Source organism: Temnothorax nylanderi, unplaced genomic scaffold (assembly GCF_030848795.1).
Source record: "Temnothorax nylanderi isolate EJ_2023f unplaced genomic scaffold, tnyl_v1.0 TNYL_tig0692_pilon, whole genome shotgun sequence".
Classification (NCBI taxonomy): domain Eukaryota; kingdom Metazoa; phylum Arthropoda; class Insecta; order Hymenoptera; family Formicidae; genus Temnothorax; species Temnothorax nylanderi.
In genome coordinates this window covers 57,325-75,740 of record NW_027249754.1, presented here as the reverse complement: position 1 = coordinate 75,740, position 18,416 = coordinate 57,325, and the positions used below count along the sequence as shown (strand labels likewise).

At 44.7% G+C, this 18,416-nt stretch overlaps 1 protein-coding gene across 1 annotated transcript in view; it reads right to left on the bottom strand.

Annotated features, from left to right (window-relative positions):
- Positions 1 to 981: 981 nt before the first annotated feature.
- The window catches only part of Orc2 (origin recognition complex subunit 2), a 63,470-nt gene continuing 46,035 nt past the window's right edge, over positions 982 to 18,416 (bottom strand). Inside the window, exon 12 of the transcript XR_011721704.1 lies at positions 982 to 1,288. The gene's annotated coding sequence lies outside the window, so the exon portion shown is untranslated. The remainder of the gene's footprint in view (positions 1,289 to 18,416) is intronic.

The window sequence follows — 18,416 nt, the reverse complement described above, 5'->3', positions numbered from 1 at the left end:
GAGGGAGAAGAGGAAGGGAACGGCGGCCGCGCGGATTTCCAGCGAGAATCGCGGAACGTTTCCGCGACCGTCGGCGTCGGCCGCGAGAGAGACCGACCGCGACACGGAGGAACGGGAGGAGAGCGACGAGAGATATCTAGTTGCAGGTCGTTCACATCGCGCGAGGGGGACGAGCGCAGTAAAAATAGAATGAGAGCGCCAGGAGCGCGTGCTCTCACGCGCGCGCTACGCGCCGGCGGTCTGCCGGCGCGGAGAATCCGCGTCTCTCTAACGCGAGAGCCTTCCTTCTTCTTTTCTCCCCCTTTCGCCCTACGTTCCCTCCCCTCCGCGACTCCCACGTGATACCCGGCGATTGAACTCGGATGGCCCGCGATTCCGCCGTCCTAAAATCCGCGCTTAAACGGAAAAGCGATACTTACACGAGTTTTACGAATAAGTGTCTCTTAATTTAGCGATTTGGAAATACGAATTTGGAATTACCTGTTCGAATAATAAAGATTCTTTTTTATTCGACCTAACTGATGGCTATCTTTGTTAATTATAGTTGTCGCGCTCTCATATTATCTGTTCGAAATTGAATTATCTGTTGTATTCACAGATGGTTCAGAAATAAAGTTCCTCGATTCGGTACGATAAATCTAATTCGCGCAATATATAGGAATATACAAGGGAACATACAGGGGAACCGTATTCTGAGTATATGGTTTTAGAAACAGCTAGCTTCCAGAACGTGATTCAGAATTCATATTGCTCATTTATGAGGGACAGCAATTTCGAGCGTTTACGTATAACGGATTATTTTCTCGGAGACGTCGAATGATTCTAAAAATGCTCTTTTAGCATAGGACAAAATTAATCCTGCTATCATAACAGTATCCTTTATCTAAAATCGTACGTACACAATGTTACATGGAGCATTTTATCTCAAGCAAAGTCTCGATTAAGATTTAAATAAAAATGATAGACTCGTCGATGTAAAATAAACGATAAATAATAAAAATATAATAATATAATATAATCTGCTACATCTCTAATTTCCGCCGCTCACGGTGACTGGGTGAATTTCGGTGCAGGTGAATCGATCGCTAAAACCGCGGCGGAGCGGCAGCGGAGGACAATGAACCACCCAACGACGAAACGTACCTGCGTGTAACACCAGTTCTCGGCCACGGGGGTGTTCACTTCCGGCGGTGGTGGGCTCGGGACGCGGCTCACCGCCATACTACTGCTGCTGTGCAGGTTCGAGCTGACCCGCGACGTCTGAGGCGCACAGTCGCTCACCGCAAGTCTGCAACGGGAAAAAAAAAACGTGAGTCGTCCGATTAATTCGGGTGGATACGAGAGCGGCAGTTTCGAGTCATCTCGCCCGTACGCCGCGCGCCCGGCAGAATGTCGTTAATTGTGCGCGCGTGTTCGCGTGTTACGTCACGGGGTCGTCGACCCTCTCCATATTTCTGGACAGAGCGACCGACAGAGTACGCCGGGACAGAGGAGCTTATTGGATCATGCCCGTGATGCACGGACGGCGGGGATCTGCGTTCGACACTCGGGCAAAACGGTATTGCAACGTGGCTATAATTGACCGACGAATCCGGCGAACTCGACCGAACCATCAGATTGAAAATTAATTCCCGGGACACACTGTCGAGAGTGTCGAGTATTCGCTATTTCGGTAACACTTTAAAAAAATACAATTTTTATATTTTTATATTATAATGTATATGAAAAGTTCGACGCTGTTGAAATTAAATACAATATAAACTGTAAGTTAAAAGAAAGAAAATGTAATTGTGGGAGCGAAAGTCCTTGTAACCTGACTGAAAATCGATATAGACCATACATACATATTTTTATATTTGCCACGTATCTTCTCCTGTATTTACTCTGTTTGCTGTATTCATTATATGCGTAACAAAGACTACTTTGTCTCACGACGACGAATCACCTTCGAGCGCGACTCGACCGTTGTTCGTTGAATTACGAATCCCCTAGAATTGAACTCTTTGGAAAAACCGTCATCGATCGCGAGAAACAGAGGAAGACGAGCAGGGGAAGAGGAACGGAAAGAGTGGCGCGGGGCGAGAAGGAAGAGCAAGGATGACGGAGAAAGGGTACGTAGGACACGCGATGGTGTTCACGTGCGGTGCCAAGTACGGAACCGCTCGGAAGGCAAGTCAAGTACATTAGCCTCGCAGGTTCATCGGACGGCATCGGACGACCCGACCAACCAGGAAACGGAAACCGAATCGAGCCAACTCTTGTCTCGAGTTCGCGATGCAAAGAGATTCGCGCGCCTGACGCGTCGAAAGTATCTTTTGACAAGGTAAACTCGCCAGAGTGACAAGTAATAAAAGTAATAATGAAGAGTAGCGGTAATTTTCCAATAGGATAAAGCAAGTATATGGTAAAATTCTTTTTATTTACAGTTTTATTTATCGCCAGAAGGGGTAAATAGAATGTGTATTTTCTAAATAGATAGAATCTATTCAGTCTAAAGTTTATTGATGAATACCTCGAGCAGCTTATATTTCGTCAATCAAAATAGAAGAGATATAAATAATTTCGATTATAATTACGCGATAGTAGCTGAAATAAAGAGCCGCGCGCTCCAGAGAAAGCGATGGACCCGGAAAACAGCTCTATTTCTGACTTTAATTGAAAATTCAACGCGGACGTACAGCAAATCGAGTCGCGGCGCATTCGTTATCGTATTGTTATATCGTCAGGATTCTCCGTTTTTTTTCTCACATGGCGTACTTTTGTGCGGCGAATTTCTCCGATTTCGCGAGAGAGAGAGAGAGAGAGAGAGAGAGAGAAAGAGAGAAAATCGCATCGCGACACGACTTTTCGAGCGGATCGCGTTCTCCGTTCGGCCGTTCGTGCGTTCGACGCTGTAACTTTCACTTCCACGCCACACTTCCAACGCTATACTCCCACGTCGCTTTTGCGCTAGATACCGCCGGGGGCATCGTCAGATCGTGCGGGGGGAGAGTCGTTATTCGGGGCAAAAAAGACGGCAAGGAGGGAGAGAGAGAAAGAGAGAGAGACACAAACGATTTTATCGTAACTCCGACCGGCGCGGCGCTCCGTTTTGTGAGAAAGCGATCGCGCCTTGCCACTAGAAAGTATAAGCGGAACAGCGAGATGTTTCGCCAATGAGAAGACGTTAGAAGTGCAAATGTCATAGAGAATATGTAAATTCGTAAGAACCATTGTTTTAAGAAACTATGACAAACGGAAAGACTGTTGATCTTCCTAAATTAGATAAATGTCGCAATGAATACATAAATGTCAATTAAGTAATCGAAATATAAAAGCGAAAACGTTACTCGTGTCCAGATATTGTATTATAATTAAAAAGATTATTTTCCTGAAAAGATTATCTTTTCGATAATACTTAAAGATCGGAGTCGCACAAAGGCAGGAATTCTTTCCCATTTGCTTTAGGGATTTGAGTTTAGGAGGACGCGAGCGAGCCCTAGATCAACATCTCTTTGTCAGAGCGATCGAGGGATATTCGACACGGCTTACACAGGCGTAGGTCAGACCTCGAGAGTTCAGGGGAAAGTAGAACGGAGCCCCGGCACAAGCTCGCCGGTGAAAACGAGGAAGTTAGGTGAAAACCGTCCATAGTACGTCGAAATCACGTAATTACAGTGCCTGCTAAGCCCGACACCGCGGGCAGCTTCTTGCCAAATCTCGCCGCAATTCGTGCCGAATATATTTCTATCCTCTTCCCCGGCTGTTGAACCCTCCGTCACCCTCCTGGGTCTTTTTGGGCACAAGCGGATAATGGATAATGTATAATGTAGTAGAGATCCTAAAAAGTAACCCTGCATTTTTTGAAAGCCTATAATGAAAAGAAAGTGCGTCTGGACAAAATGGACCCAGAGGAGCAACGAAAGCAGTAAAAATAACGGTGGTGACGGAGGGTTAAATGCCGTCGCGTCTTGCGTTTAATTACGCGAGAAACCAATCCTCCGAGTTGTTTTCTCGCGCTCTCCAACGGCGGTTCTTAATTTAATCCTTGCCTACTTGTCTTTGTCTCGACGTACTTCATTTAACGTCTGTCACTGTTATCTCGTTTGCGTTTTCACTTTCCGTGCTGAAAAACACGCGCGTTATCTTCCACGTTTCTCCCTCTCTCTCTGTCTCTCTCTATTTCATAAAAATATCCCCGAACGACGTTGTTTTTCAGTTGCCGATGATTTTATGCTTCTCTGATAACGTGTAATTGAACAAACTCCTCCACGTAATTGTTGATAAGGACGACACGAAGGTTGGCGTGATCCGCGTCGCGCAGATAATGAGGTTGCGTTTTCCACGAAAAACATGCTTTATGTGAATGCGTAACGCGACCCCGAGGGAATCCGCGGATTCCCCACCCCGCGTCTCCTCGTTCGTCACGATCGAATTTAGATCCCGCGTCGCTCCCTATCGACGCCTCCCACGCTGACTCGGCGGCAGCGCATAATTAGATGCGTTTATCTCCGTATCTGATTCATCCGGTCGTTTCGTAAGACCGGCAGGCAGGCACAGGTAATGTTCGTTAACTGACGCGCGACACGCGCGCGCGAGCCAGCCCAGCGACACGCTCGCGGAAAAAGCGATAGAAAAAGGAAGTCTCAGTGTCAAGATCGGAAGGTCGCGGAGGCGACCGAGTGCGGCGCAGCGCGAGGCTAAAAATATCCGCCGCTTTACGATTATCACGATTACGCGTAGCTCGCCGATGCGCCGGTGTAACCACGATAACCGATTCGCAAGTTTCGCAACCGAGAAACAACGAGGACAACCTCGCTTCGGCATTGGGACCGCAAAGAATAAAAATTAATTCTGTAAAAAAGGCCGATTTCCGATTATTTCATCCAACGTGGATTTCGGAAAATGTCGGAGTAAAATAAAAAAAACTGGACGACGGACCGCCAGGCGTATGTTGCGCTTTGCTGCACTAAATTTATACGTGATATTATCGTTAGATACAATATATATGCAACTGACATCGGAGAGGCGGATATTCCGATATCAAAGAGAGAATTCAATTTCGGTATACCGAACGATACGTTTCCTCCACGAAGACACGTGGATGTATATGTATACCAGGACCTTGATGTATTGACAACGATAATATACAGCCTTGGCTGTTACACAGCTCATTTGACATTCCCCACCATTACGTACCGCATCACTTTTCCTCGGATTCTATGCACATGCCTTGTTATTTCATTCTTTATACCTCTTCTCTTCCTGTTATTCTACCTATTGTACATCCTGCCTTACTATGCGATACATACATAATTGATGAATAATAAAGTAACTAATGTGATAGATAACAATTATCGGAGAGAAATTAAGAATGTAAGATAATTTTCGTAACAAAAAATAGAAAGGGCGTTCTTTATCTCTTTGAAAGATCGCAAACATTCTCGTTTCTTTCTTTGCTGCCCTAGTCCTGCTCCAAAAAAATGGCACCGTCATCTCAGGACTTAAGAGAGACTTTTATGTACTTTATCCCAACAGGAACGGAAATCCATTAAAGGAAGAAAAGGAAGAAGACCCAAGGGCAAGGGGGAACGGCTCGGCGAGACGAAGCGGAGTCGAAGAAACCGCACGCTGTTGGTCGATTTTCGCAGGAAAGTCAGTAGACGAGACGCGGCGGAGAAGAGGGGCGGAGTCAAGGTTGACGCTACTCGGCGTAAGTCGGAGTGTGTGATAAGACAAAGGCTGACTCTCTTCAAGGGCGCCGCGAGCGAGCGAGCGAGCAGGCGTGTGTACGATGCGATGCCGCGGACTCGCCTTCGCGTTTTGCACGCGCCGCGACTTGTCGCTCCGTCGAGGACAGGCTATCGCTCGCTCTGGCGAGGAAGATGCACCGGCGACGGGATGGACGGGCCGGTTGTCGGTTCAGCCTCGCGGGAACCAGTCCGGCCAAGCCTGCGCCGCACAGTGAACAACAACCACGAGCAAGAATCACGGATGCCGTAACGCGAGGAGAGAGAGAGAGAGAGAGAGAGAGAGAGAGAGAGAGAGAGAGAGAGAGAGAGAGAGAGAGAGAGAGAGAGAGAGAGAGAGAGGCCGGGGGGCGAGGGGGGAAGGGATGGTTGCATCGACCGCCAGTGTCTCCAAGAAGGTGATAAGGGATCTATGTATGTATGTACCCCGTGACGTTTCGCGTTGGGTATCACATATCTCGAGCTGATACGGTCGACACAGCGCAAATATGAACACGCGGGCACTCCATAGTTATCGCTACCCTTCGACTTTCAAGATTAAATGCTCGAACCTAGAGGACGAGATTTCGTCGAAGTAAGATTTACATGTAAATTCAAATGAAATATATACGTAGAAATCTAATGAAGAGACACGATATTATTAGCGTCTCTTGCAGTTAGGTAACATCCGATATTTAACCAATATACTTGAGTAGTCGTTCACATTTATTACGCAGCTTATCTGCTTATTAGACTTTCAAATATTTCACGACAAGCGATAATCTAGAGATATTCTATCGAATTATGGTAAATTTTTGCCTTCGATATCGAGGAACGCTAAACTCGTCCTATACTTCAAATAATTGCGTAATAAGCCGAAGTGACAAATCGCTCCATTTTTAGCGGTCACTATACACGCAAAATTATCAAATTCCTGAATATGCGGCACGAATAAAGCTATTATTCGCTTATGGACGTTCATTAGTTTTAGTTTTTCTTTTTTATTTTAGTATATTGCTGACAAAGGAGAAAGAACAAAATTCGTTACAATATTTTAATCTTTTAAATTCTTTTTTTCTTTATCTTTGTCATGGTTTTAAATATAAGTAAACAAAAAATTAAATTATTTGTTCTAATTAACAATATTTAAACTGAAACGATAAATCACTTCATTTCAACGGCTTCTATACACATTAAATTATCAAACTCCTGAATGTGCGTCATGAATAAAGCTATTATTCGGAGAAGAATTACTAAGAAAATGACGAGGGCTCGTTATTATCTGTCAGTCGCAGCAAATTTCCTTTCTTCATTCATGCATTCCTGCATGATGCGCCGCGACTGACGTCATGAGGCAATTGCGACAAAATTGAGTTAATAAAACAATTCTTATGGGCAAAATGGAGGGAAAGGAAAGAGAAAGAGATGGACAGCTAATCGAAATTATTGTCAACATTAATAATACTATATTAATTATGGTGTTTTAAAATAAGTTAAGTGCAAACTAATTCACTTGTCTTCTGAGCTCGTATTTTTGTTCTTGAAAATTTATCTCCGTGCTAGGCACACCGTTCTCAGATATGTTGCATCGCCACGCGTCGCATTCGTTCGCGGCGCACCGATTCAAGGTTCACGGTTACGATAACAGGCGTATGAAGATCTCCTCGCACAAAGAGCACGCGATGACAAACGTCGTCTCGCTCGTACGAAGTAAAGGTTCTCGATTCTCGACATTTACGCGGCAACACGCGAACCATGTATAATTTTTCTTTTGCTGTTGCGTTGAACGTGCGAATTAAATAATTGCGAAACGAGTTGATGCAACACCCTGAAATATAAAATTATACGTGATGTGATAAACAAACATCCTCTCTGTATAACGGCTGTTAATGACAGTCCAACAATCATTGACGATAATTCGTGGTGCGCTTCAGTGCAAATCAGTTTCCCGATTGGAATTCAGGCTGCGATGCTGTTACTACGCAGAAAATAATGAAAACATCGGCATGCTGTTACGATGCACGTTAACACGATTAAATAATATATCGCGTAATTATTGAATGAAGCTGCTCCTCTCTCGTACTTAAATGTCTGTCTTGAAATAAAATAATATTAAATAATATTAAATAAAAATATAATATCGAGAACATTAAAATTTTAATTAAGAGAGTATAGAACATATTCATGGATGTGCGCGACATTCGTCGCATAATTTAATCTCCCGAAATTATATAGAAGTATTACGTAGCTATATAAATTATTAAACGTTGTAATTCGAGAGGCGGTTCGCGTGCGCTTTTGCAAAATGTGCTGAATGAATTATTTTCGCAAAATAAATGAAATTATATTAACGCGTATCGCAGGTATTTTTAGCATGCAATAAAGGCAATCTAAATTTTCATCTGAAAGCTTTGTACAAGTGCACCTCGAATTATCGTCGATGATCGTTGAACTGCCGTTAATAAACGTTATAAACAGAGATATTCGTAGCACGTAACTTTATATTTCAGGACGCGCTATCTTGCAAAATCAATTGGTTTCATTATTTTATATACACACACACACACCACAAAAATGTATATTATTTTATGTATGAATTTCTTTATCTTATTCATTGCAATTAAAAACGCGTGTATGTTGTCGATTTATAGTTCCAGATTACCTTCTTTCTTTAGAAAGAAATTTTTAAAATTAGAAAAAAAATTCATTTTTTGTTTACTTATATTTCAATCCATGGCAATTAAAGACAAAGAAAAAAGAATTTAAAAAATTAAAAATATTGTAGTGAATGTTATTCGTTCTTCCTTCGTCAGCAATATTATAATTAAAAAGAAAAACTAAACAAACACATATATACCAGTGTTTCTGAAGAGATTAATCTCTTTTGAAATCAATAATTTATATTGTAATAGAAAAATCTAACAGAAATATTTTAATGCAATTATAGTTCTATGTGCAATTAATTTACAAGATTTTAATCGTTCATAAATATTTCATGAGCGGGTAAAAGATCGTTAATAGAAATTCAAGCTTCTCTTTCACAGATTTTCTTTGCCTCTGACGAATGTCTGTTCCTCTTAGCAATGGTTGAGGGACGTAGGATTAAGATGAAAGATGCTTTCGCAAACGAAGAGGCACGGATCTCCTTCTGGCTCGGACGTTCGTCCTTCTAGGGCCGAAGGATTGCTTTTCTTTGGGATCTTCACAAGGGGAGGGAAGCTCCCCGGGACTCGACTCGTTTCTAACAGGGGCCAGTGCCCTGGTACGTGGGATATACCGGACGACCTTGGGCCTCACGGCCAATTTGCGAGGTCCGTTCCCTGCAGATGCGCCCTTACAGCCGTCTTATTAGCCACGAAGGAATACCCTTGGATTATGTCCCTACGATATCTCGGGAAAGCAATCATGACTTTGCACACATTAAACAAAGGTTTTGTTTAGCCTGCGTAAAGTCATGACCCGTTTAATATTTAACAGTCGGATTCCATCCACCGACGTTTAACTTTAACTATAGCTCAACCGAAACTTGGTCTTTTTCTCTTTCTAAATTATAACCGACTATAAACTTCACACAATATTATCCCTTTTTATGATATTTAATAATAATTTACGATATTTGCGGACGTATGTGGCGACAGTTGCCGTAGCTCTCTTATCATTCCGATTAGATCTCATTGTCAGCCGCATTATTTGCATTTTTCTTTCTTTAAACACTTCTAATAAAATTTACAGATCTCAAGATTAGATGTAGAATAATAATCTGATACATTAATAATGCCTGAGAATACTTCTCCCTACGCAATTCGCTAATGCCTTTCGTCCTTTCCACACGTAAAGCAGTTGAATCAACTACAATCACTTATGTAAATGAAAAGGTTAAATATAGCACTACAGAGAAATTTGATCGTTAAATATACGCACACCATTAATGGTCTCGTTGTTCGCTCTGAAATAATTCCAATCACAAAGAGCGCAAGCATCTGTGAAATTACGTCTCATTTTCAGAGTTTTGATATATAACAGAGTTCTGTTTTAGAATTTCTGAGATATCATTCAGAGCTTTAAAAGAAGATACTAAATAAAGAAAATACTAGATTTCTAAAAAAGAAATTCCTCTCCGTATGGAAAAATTCCATACGAGAGCCAATAAATCACCGGGACTCTTTCATTCCATCAAAAAATATTAAAACTCAATGTTGATTAAAATAAAAAAAGTTATAATCAATTTTTTCATGTGATAAAAACATGAAAATCAACATGTAAAAATCCCATATTTTTTATTTCTACCTTTCCTTTCATTTTAAAGGAATCGGAATTCCTTTTGTGAGACGTATCTAAATCCTAAATTTAACAAAGAGCGAGAAGTTTGTCAATTGTATTAAATGTCTGAAAATGAAGGATGAATTTCACAGAGGTAGAAGCAGAAACCTTGTAGGCAATTTGGCCTTCGATCGTGTATACCGCCGTTGTTTGCTTGCCGTTTGGTTGCTCAGCGATAACTTCGATAAGCTTTCGCATGCTATTCAGTTGCTTACGTAGCTTTTCTGCGTCGCTGACGTCTCCCCCTTCCCTTTCCGATCAACTTAACCCTTTAGTGATAAATTCTTTTCAGCGTTTATCATATCTAGTATCTGAATAAGACGACAAATTGCCGTTTTAAAAATAATTCATGTAAAAAAGTATACTTAAATGTAAGCATTCTTAAGCAATGGTCAAAATAATTACGGCAAGACGCGATTTGTGTTGTTTAAGCGTAAAAATATAACGCATGGCATTTGATTGCGATAAATTTTATTGGTTCTGAATAAACGAGTGAGAAGCGACCGACAAATCTTGCTGCAATAAAACACCCGCCCATTTTGTAGGTAATTATGATGTCTACATATTAAGAGCAACGTTTTAATTGCAATTACGTTAATGAGATGCGTATTAAAAGACATAACCCGATAAAGAAGTAAACAAATAAAATTAAAAAGATGGTGAAACTTAAGAAATCTCGGAAGAAATCTCATCTATGTGTATAGAAAACTGATCTCTCGTGATTTTCTATATTACCTAAAAGGAATGCCTAGATAGGATTCAACGCAGACTAAGAAAAGCGAAAGCGAGGGATAGGATGATTTTCAAGGGGACCTTCCGTCTGGTTTCTTCATAATGGGTGTCGGTTTTGAATTCCGAGGGATCCGTCGTCGTCGTCGTCGTCGTCGTCGTCGTCCATTATGGAAGAGGGGAAGCGAACCCTCAAGGGGGACGTACGGCCCTGTACCCTTGAAGCCGAAGGTTGCACCGAGCGCGAGGGACAACCTTCCTTCCTTCTTTCCCTCCGCCACGCTTCACCACCACCACCACCACCACCACCACCACCACTACCACCACCGCCATCATCGTATCCTCCGCCTCTTCCTCCTTTATACTTGGCTTTATTTCATCGAGTCCCGGACATCGATTGGCCTCGACTACCGTCCGTACGCGTGTGCGTACGTGCGTGTGCCACACGGCTATAATAATATTCAAATAATTCCCCGAAACGTAAATCACGTACGAAAACTAGTGGCGTCGAGATACCGCCGATCTCGATTTAACGAAAAGGCAAAAAAAATCGGCCTGAAAGATTAATATCGGTGCCAAAGCGGTACTCCTGAATAATCACGTTATTCTCGTCATCGAATACCAGATGTTTATCAGAGTCCTTGAAAGTCGAACGAGGAGAACGAGTAGTGACACAAAAGTTTGCAGATTTTCTGCCCAAGATCTTAAAAAGAGATCGAACGAGCGATGGAACGATCGTGGGGCACTCGTTAGATTCTCGCACCGCCGCATTTACCGAAACTCTTGGTATCTGCATTGCTAAATGATTTGCCAATAAAGCCTTCGACTAAATTTAATACACACTCGATCAGAAGTGGAACGTCGCGTGCTAATCGAGGTGACGTGATCGAAGCGGGGAGCGGTAATCGATGTTATTCGGAATATGGGCAGGTGTTTTAATCTACGACGATTGTGTCGTACGAGACGGAGCAGTGCGGCCAAGTAGATGTGGTGGTGGCCGGTAATAGTGTGTGCGCGCGCACTACTATATACTAACACTTACACGAGTGCCGCATATCGACGACCGCGCGCACGAGACCAGCTGTTTCCGCGGGGCACAAAGACACTCAAAGCCATTCCCGGCATTTTGCATTCGCGCTGGCTGACGAGAAAATATTGTGACGCAAACGATAACATTACCGTGATGCAAGGCCGCAGCTTTTCCGATTCGTCGTTTGACGTGACGCGAGCTGAACGCGCCTCCGGATCGCTTCTCCCCGCGTACGCTCTCGTTGTCCGTTACACAACCGTAATTATCTGATTATGTAAAAAAAAACGGAGTAATTAATTATTTATGTAGATCGACAATCGCGCTCGAAGGTAAATCCAGAGTAATCCAGACCGAACGAGCTCATTGAAGCAAGCTGTTCATTCGTGTTTGTTCGACGGTTTGACTCCGGCTTTGGATGTAGCGAAAACAAAGAGTCTAGAATTTTACGAGCTGTTTTTCAAATGTAAAACACGCAGTGACATCATAACTAACTGTTAGACACTATCTTTATGATCATTTCGTATCTAAATCAATTAGGACTTCTTTTAAGATATTCTGAAACGCACAAGTACATAAAATTACGAATTAGAAAGCGTAAAAGTTATATAACTCGCGAGTTAGAGAATTATACAAATCAAATTTATTGCCTAAGCCATAAAGTAATAAAATAAAAATTCACATTAATAGAATCGCGAAGCGGGTTTGTGTTTTAAAATTTCAGTTTCCAGTCTCTAATATTAGATTGGACTCGAAATACTTTTTCGCCGTCGTCGAGTTTAAGCGTAGTAACGAGAAACTTTTGATTGAACGCGTGGGAGGGGACAAGTGACCCGCGCTAATTACGCTCAATAAAGTTCGTTACGCGAGCAATTCTGACGTCGGGAATATTTCCCGCGTTAATCCCGGAGTTATCCAATTTGCTGCTTTTTAATAAACGCGAAACGTTTACCGGCCACGGCAAATCCTCGGATCAATCGCTGCCAGCGTCGACTGAGCGCGGCGAGGAATTAGAGATAAGCGCGACCAGCTGCGAAATGATTGATGGATACGTCCGCTATAGTTCCCCGCGAATTACAGGTAACGCGGCCTTGCCGCAGCCGGTTTCGCCGTGAATGATTTTCCTTTCGTAACGTTAAAGGCGCATCAATGCGTTTCCTTCGACGGGAATTCAACGCTTCGACCGCCGGCAAAATGCAGCGAATAGCGTGATCCTATGCAAATCACACCTGCGTTTCCTTGAAAGCTGTCGGCTTCTCGGCACGCGGGCTAGGGTTCTCGCTACTGGCCAAGCGTCCGCATTATGCGCGTACAAATGACACATACGAATTAAAAAAAATTAAAATCATCGTCCCTATCCCGGGTGCAAGCGCCGTAACCGTAACTCGAGAAATGCAGGCGTCATTCCCGTGATGTGGCAGTCAAGGATCGTCGAGGAATTAAGCGCTCGTGGAAATGATGAAAGAAACGTGCCTGAACAAGACCAAAAGGCATCTGTACACTTCGACCAGTCGTAAATCTTCGGCGCGATAGGCGAGAAGGTCACGACGTGGGAGCTACGGGCACGATTAACTGTAAGGATTCGAGATACGGAAATGCGAGCAGGTAGCTGGACGCAATAATATAAAAAGATGCAGAGCTGGCGAGTTGGCTGGATGATAAGTCGCGTGATAGCTCGAAACGGCGCACGGCACTTCCGGTGTTACGTATTTCAACTAATGTGTTTTTGTCGCTCATATTCGTTTAACAGCAAACGGTGCAATTAGCGATTGGGAGCCATAACGCACCGATCAAGTCCGCGTTAAAACTGAAATATTTTTGATCAATCGGAGATTCATCAATAATGCTGCTTTTATAATGCATCGTCAGGTAACGACCACGAGAGGATTAAAACACTTGACTTTCTGAATTCGGAATAATCGCCGACGAGCGCGGACAAGCGTGAAATCTTGAAATCAAATTGAAACTGCGAATTTTCTATTATTAAATTCGGGCGGATTTTGTACCAGGATTTAATATAGGACATATTGCAGATTCGTGCTTCGCTCTTGGGTTCTAAATTACGCGACATTTCCAAACGCGTCGTCGACATTTATTGCGGACCACGCAAAATGGAATCTGTGGGAAGTTTATGAAGTTTAAACACACGTTGTCTGGCCAGCGAGTTTCATATTTCTTACTGTGTACACCACAGTAGAATTTGCACTATCATAAGCATATACTGTACATATGATAAAATATATGTGCAATATGATTAAATAAGGCTATACGGGTAGCGCGATAAATCGTATCCTTTCTATTTTACGTTATTATCTAACAATGTGATTCAAAACTTAATATTAAATGGCATTTATTTCTTACAAACGTTTTAAAAAGTTTTGATAACGCCAGTCACCATGGCAGTCAACGTGCTAATAAACTTTTGCTATCGCACAGAAGTGTCAAATCAACACCAATATACTTGTATATACACAAGAATATGTATAATCTTGAAATGAGATTATATTGCATTAAACGAAGAAAACTTGCTTGAATGAAGTCATTTACATAGTTAAACAAAGTTTTAGTTCAATCAAGAAAAAAAAGTTGAATTAAAGGTTGAAATTCTTATAAGAAGATTATATATTCTTGCGTATACACAAGTATATCAGTGTTGATTTGACACTTCTTTTTTTTCTGTGCGAGATAATCAACATTGTAAACGTGGGAGCGAGATAGTTGCAGCAATTCTCAGGGTAACAAGTAATTTTTGCATTTGCGGGAAGGACGTAGCAGTGTCAAGGATACTCGTCGCAGCTTTAAAAATCAAGTCCTAAATACTCGCTCGACGTGGGAGGACCGGGAAGGATCGACGGGAAGGGGATTCCGAAGATTCGTCCACAGTCCCGTGATTCATCCCGTCTTCGAATCGAGCCTCGTGGAAGCGCACAGAAACAGGAAGTAATGACTAACGGTAACGAGACCCATCCCATTGACGAAACTGGAAATACCGATTTCCGCGACGTACAACGGTGTCGTGCAATTAAACGCGTTGGCGATAGTCGTCGAGAGAAATTTGCGTGAACGGTCGACGCAATTTATGTGATTGCATGTTCATTTCAAACATTTGTATTCGTAAACGAAAATATATAAGTATTTTATTTTGGAGGTGAACTGTAAACAGACCTTATAACTTTCAACTTCGTGAGTAATCGCCATATCGGTAGCTCGATAAGAGTAGATAAGGAAAATGTAATGGCAGTAAAGCTTCTTTGTCTCATCATGGAAAAATGTATCGAGGGCGCACTGCGAGTCTCAAAAATATTTTCCTTTTTCCCAAAGAAAGTTTCAAAAGTTTACAAAGCATAGAATATTTATATTTATTAATAGAATAACTCTATTAATAAACAACGTGAAAATAGCGGACAAACGTGAAAAGGACGGACAAAAGCGAGATATTATTTATCGCATTTCGACCATTTTGAAATCGACATTTAAACGCAAAGCTTATCGTGTGCGCGGCTTTTCGAATATTTAATCTCATTGTATAAATTGCTTGCAAATGTATATGTCGTTCTATCCCGTGATTAATATCTCAATCGCTCTACTTTTCGAGCGATAAAAAGTACTTTCCGTTGCTTCAAAATTTGCTCCAAGTTAAAAATTAATCAGATAAATATGTAGCAAGTAAAGACATACATATATGGCACACGGATTTTCATTATTTCAAAAATAAATACTTAATAACGAAAAAAAGCTTTCGGTAAAAGTGACGAATATTAATCAAATATTTAGAAGCTGAATCGTCTGCTGGCCGAGGAACATTCCGCTTTCGTTCGGCGACGAGTCCTCGCCGAGTGTAGACGAACGCACGAAGGAACAAACGTACGAACGAACGAACGAACGAGCGAGGGGAGGGCACGATAACGCCGGGGAACGTTTCTACATTCGAATTCCATCGAGTCGCGCTCTCAGCGTTCACGGTCGGACGTGTCTATATGAAAGCCAGGCGGAGGAATCGCCGAGCCGTGACGAAGCCCACATCAGGCAGCCTCAGGAAGGTCGGCGTCTAACGTAAAAAGGTGTATTCACCTTGATTCGCGCTCCTTCGCTCGCGACTTGACCAAGAACTTTCCAGTCGGCCAGCGCGAACGCGAATCGCGACGACTGGGGGAGAGCACCGGACGGACGGACGGACGGACAAAAGAACGAACGTACGGCTAATGGCCATCGCGATACTCGGCCGCTATCCTCGTCGAAGGGACGACGCGACGGGTCGTTGACCGTCGCGCGTCTTCGTCGAGGCGTTCCAGAGCCTCGCGGATCCCTCGCGGATCCCTCGCGCGAGTCACGAGGAGATCCCGGGAGTTCCGCGAGACTCCGACCCTCGCGATCGACCTTCCGAGATTCGAGCCACCCCTCTCGTCCCTTCGCGGCTGGAATACATTTTTGAAAGGTGCAGATCGCCATCGAGGCTTCGCTCTCGGTATTTCGACTCGACTCGACGCCCCGCGCCACGTGTTCCCCCCCTTTCGGGAAACGCTCTCGCACGTCCGGGAATTCCGGAAATCCGGCAATGCGCGAGATTTTATCGCTCAATTTCAGCCGGTATACGGATACCGTGCCGTTCAGGTTCAGGGGGGGGGGGGAGAGAGAAATCCGGGAGGAAGGAGCGTCCTCGTCGGCGTCGCGTGCTCGGCGACGCTACCGGCTCCGCGGATCGATGCGATTACTCCTCGCGTACCGGTCAAACGGACGAACCCTCGTTCCCCCCGGTCTCTCCCTCTTCCCCCCCCCCGCCGCTCGGTTTAGCCCCGGACGGGCGAAGACCCACCCTAGCTCCGACAACGGCGAGCCGTACGATTGTACGTACCGCGCCAGCGCCATCCTGACATGAGACAATCCGGGCCCGGCGGGTGTCGACAGCAAGGTATCCAGATCTGCGAGCGACGACTTGTCGTTGACACTATATCCCACTACTGGACACATGCGCGCGGACAATTCTTCGTCCTTGAACGAAGCGCGAGCTCGTCATAACTTCCGGTTGAGTCGCCGAAGAGAGTACCCTTCCTCCCTCTCTCTATTACAGTATCTCTCTCCCTCTCCCTCTCTCTTTCCCTCTAACTCTCGTTCACCCGGCGCCGACTCGATCGACCACGGAGCACGACGGTTTTCTCTCGCGTAACACGATCGACAACGATAATTACCCGCTTGCTGCCTGAGAATAGTTCCGCAGTCCTTCCGCTCCTCGGTATCCGGTCACTGTCACCACCGCATGTTTTCTGGCGTCCATCCGCCGGAACGACGACGACAACGGGCCGACGAGGAGAGACTTTTTTTTTTTCGGGGACGAGCGCGACGATGGTCGTCGCGATGCTGCAGCGATGCACGGACCGACGACGCTCGTGGAATCAATCCGGAGGAGAAGAGAGCGAGGAGATGGCGGAAAAGAGCTTCTCTCTCTGTCTCTCTCTTTCTCTCGGTCTCCCTGGCTCGGCCAATCGCCAACTTGCGCTTCGATCTCTCGTTCTCGTTTATCTCGCCGTTTCTCTCGCCTCGTTCGCGTTCTCCTCGCCCCGTCGGATCGCCGATGCCGTGCGCGCGTGCAGCTGCGTGCGTATCGAGCGCCTCCTCTCTCTCTCTCTCTCTCACTCTCTCTCTCTCTCGGCCTCTCCTGTCTCTCGAGCTGCTGCTCTCTCCCGAGGTACTCTCCGCGGATTCGCGACTTCGACTCCGACCTACGGAGCTGGCTCGACTGAGCGAAACTACTGAACGACCGCCGCTCCCCCACTCCCGGCGCGCACCGCCTCGGCCGCGCTCGGGCAAGTTCGGCCGTCTCCGCGACCTCGTGTCGTGCCAGAGAGCGACGATACCATCTCCCTTCGTCCCGTTCATCGCGCGCACCCAAGGCTCCACCACCTCCCTACCCTCTCGCACCCTTTCTCGTTCTTTCTCTCTCTTTCTCTCTCTCTCTCTCTCTGCCACCCTGCAGGAAATTCTGTTGCCCCACGAGCGTGTGTGCGCCGCCTCGTCGCAGGCCGCACCGAAATTGTATTAAACGCCGTTTCCTGGACTTCGACCGCGGGTTCGTTTCACGGCTCTCCGATCGGCGAATTCGGATCGGTCTCTCCCTCTCTCTCTCATTTGTCCCTCGCGAGAATCGCGGAAGCGCGAAACGAGTTTTTCAGCAATTTCAGTTTGAGCGGTTTGAGAAAGACGCGGGATATAACTCTCCCTTTGTCTCACGGATAGACGAGCGGGATCATCGAGAGAAAAATAGAGACATATATCTCCGATAACGGCGTAAACAAATAATAATACGAACGAAGGCCTTGAACGCCACCCTCCGCGCCACTTTCGACAAAGGTGCAACCCCCCGGGGTCGAGGATTAGGGGGAGAGAGAGACAGAGACAGAGACAGAGACAGAGAGAGGGTAAATCGAGTCCTTCGGAAACGAGGGTCTATACGTTTCCAAAAGGAAGGGATGAAAGGGAGGAAGGTTTCTTCTCGACTATTCGGTTAACGCGCGGCAATCCTCCTCGAATGGGAAAACGTTTCGAGCGATCGGACGCTTTGCTCCGCGATGCGAAAAAATCGATCCGAACGACGACACGCTCCGTTTTCCCGAAAATAATCATTCGAAAACGCGAGA